This window comes from Rutidosis leptorrhynchoides, chromosome 1 (assembly GCF_046630445.1).
Source record: "Rutidosis leptorrhynchoides isolate AG116_Rl617_1_P2 chromosome 1, CSIRO_AGI_Rlap_v1, whole genome shotgun sequence".
Taxonomy (NCBI): domain Eukaryota; kingdom Viridiplantae; phylum Streptophyta; class Magnoliopsida; order Asterales; family Asteraceae; genus Rutidosis; species Rutidosis leptorrhynchoides.
Genome location: NC_092333.1, coordinates 170,371,867 through 170,374,278, shown reverse-complemented (window position 1 = coordinate 170,374,278; position 2,412 = coordinate 170,371,867).

The following is a 2,412-nucleotide window of genomic DNA, read 5'->3' as shown; positions in this document are numbered from 1 at the left end:
ACAAAATAAGTTGTCACAATCTTCATCGATCAACATCCGTTAATCCACTTAAGCTCACAAATTACACGATTAAGTCAAATAATCAGAGTCAAATTCATGTTTCTACGCCATTCTGTATCAATAATTTCACTATTTGTCATCCAATTCAATTCTTTATACAGTGCACTTTTCACAATTATCCCAAGCTTAGGTAATAGAATTAGTCATCATGCTAAAATCTATACCTATGTCCACGAAATTGTCTCGTAAGTCAACAGAACTTCACAGGTTATCCGTCTCATATCCAATCACATCACAATCCAATATAGCACAGGCCACCTAATTTTCCTTCAGCTTTCCAGAAATTCCGTATGATTTATCACAATATACTTCTGTTAGCCAGACACAAGCATATTATCCTAAATCATACCTTCATTCTGAGTTGCTTAAAACGGAAAAATTCTACTTGTCTCATTCACTAACTTATGTCCAATCAATCTCCTCAATAAGCATCGGTAATTAATTTAACTACTTTATAATTAATCAATTACAACATCTGTCCAATCATGGATATTAAAACACTGTCCATCAAATGTTCAACTATAATCTACCAACATCATTACACATCCAACAAGCATAGGAAATATCTGGTCAATAAGGTCCATTATCGGCATATCACTCATACTCGTGTCACTATCTAACAAATTTTTGTCGTCCAAATGTCCACTATACAAACATACTCAATGCATGTCTATCTAAGTCACGGTTCTCAATCTCGAAACATCAACCTCAGGATCACCCTTAACCCACATGGCACACAAGGGTCGCAACCAAAACATAAACAACATAATGCAACTAAATAAATCTTACACTACTATCAAGATCTACTAATCTACACATACATATATATACACAATCATACATATACAACTAAACAGTACGAGGATTTTGAAGCATACATGTATTCACATCATATTCAACATCTGCATCTGCAACCATCTGATAAGCTCTTGCTGTTGTCGTAGGTGGATTCTTTCTTTTCTGCCCAACTGGAGAACCAGAAGATCCACCTACTGATCCCGACTGCGATCCTGGACCCGCCCCAGAACCTGATCCTCTTACATACAGACACTGAGCTAACCTATGCCCCACTTGATGACATTTCCAACATACATCCTCTTAGAATGAACACATCCGAATCTCGTGTCCCACAATACCACATATCAAACATCTTTTGGTTGAATCTGGACAAGGACCACTATGAGATGATCTACAACTATAACACCAAGAATTCTGACTTGATGCTGTCCCACTCTATTCTGACCCACTTTTCTGTTTCAACTTAACAGACTTCTTTGACCTAGAGTCCGAATGACTCATCACCTGATCTTGTTGTTGTGCCACATAACCTACCCTCCTATTTCTTGCTGCTTTAACGTCATCTTCTACCATCTTGGCCATAACAAACGCTTGCGATAACGTCTTCGCCATCCTAACCATCGTTCTGTACTCTGGTAAAATTATATTAACAAAATGTTGAATTCTGGACTGTTCATCTGGAACCCACTGTTGCATGAACCTTAATTTATCCATATACTGCTCAATCACCTCATCTATCATCATCTGAGGTGTCATTTTCATTGCCAAAAATTCTGTCTTAATTCGATTGAGGTCATAGGACGAACAATACTGCTCACAAACTTTACTATAAAATTGACCCCAAGTAATCATGTTCACTTGCTCTTTCGGTATACTAGAAATAACTGTATCCCACCAAACCATTGCCTTATTTTTCAACATACGACTAGCATAAAAAACTTGTAATTCTGGTTCGCACTTACAGGCCTCAAAAACCTTTTCTATCTCTCTTAACCAGTTAAGGGTTACCATTGGGTTAGAACTTCCTGAGTACTCTGGTGGATTACAATTCAGAAACTGTTTGAAGGTACATTTCTTCGGTTGTTGAAACGTTGGCATCTGATACGGACCCCACATTTGATTTGGGAACTGTTGATTAAACTGAGGTGGCATCTGATACTGTTGAGGAAACTGATACTGAGGTGGTAACCATTGTTGTTGTTGGAAAGCATTTCCAGTTTGCTGATACATATTTGATTGCACCGGATACCCACTAAACATCTAATTCGGTACACTACCACTTGGATTCACCATTACCTGATTGCACCAGATACCCACTAAACATCTAATTCGGTACACTACCACTTGGATTCACCATTACCTGACTTTGTTCTAATTCTCTTATTCGATCATTTGCTTCCTTTAACAGACTTTTCAAATCTAGAATTTGTTCCTACGGATTATCTTCTGACACACACTCGTCTTCATCTGGGGCTCTGAATGTTCCGGGGGCTGACGGACCAGTTGCGTTTCCTGTATTATCTTGTATTATCTGCCATATCTGCACTACCACAA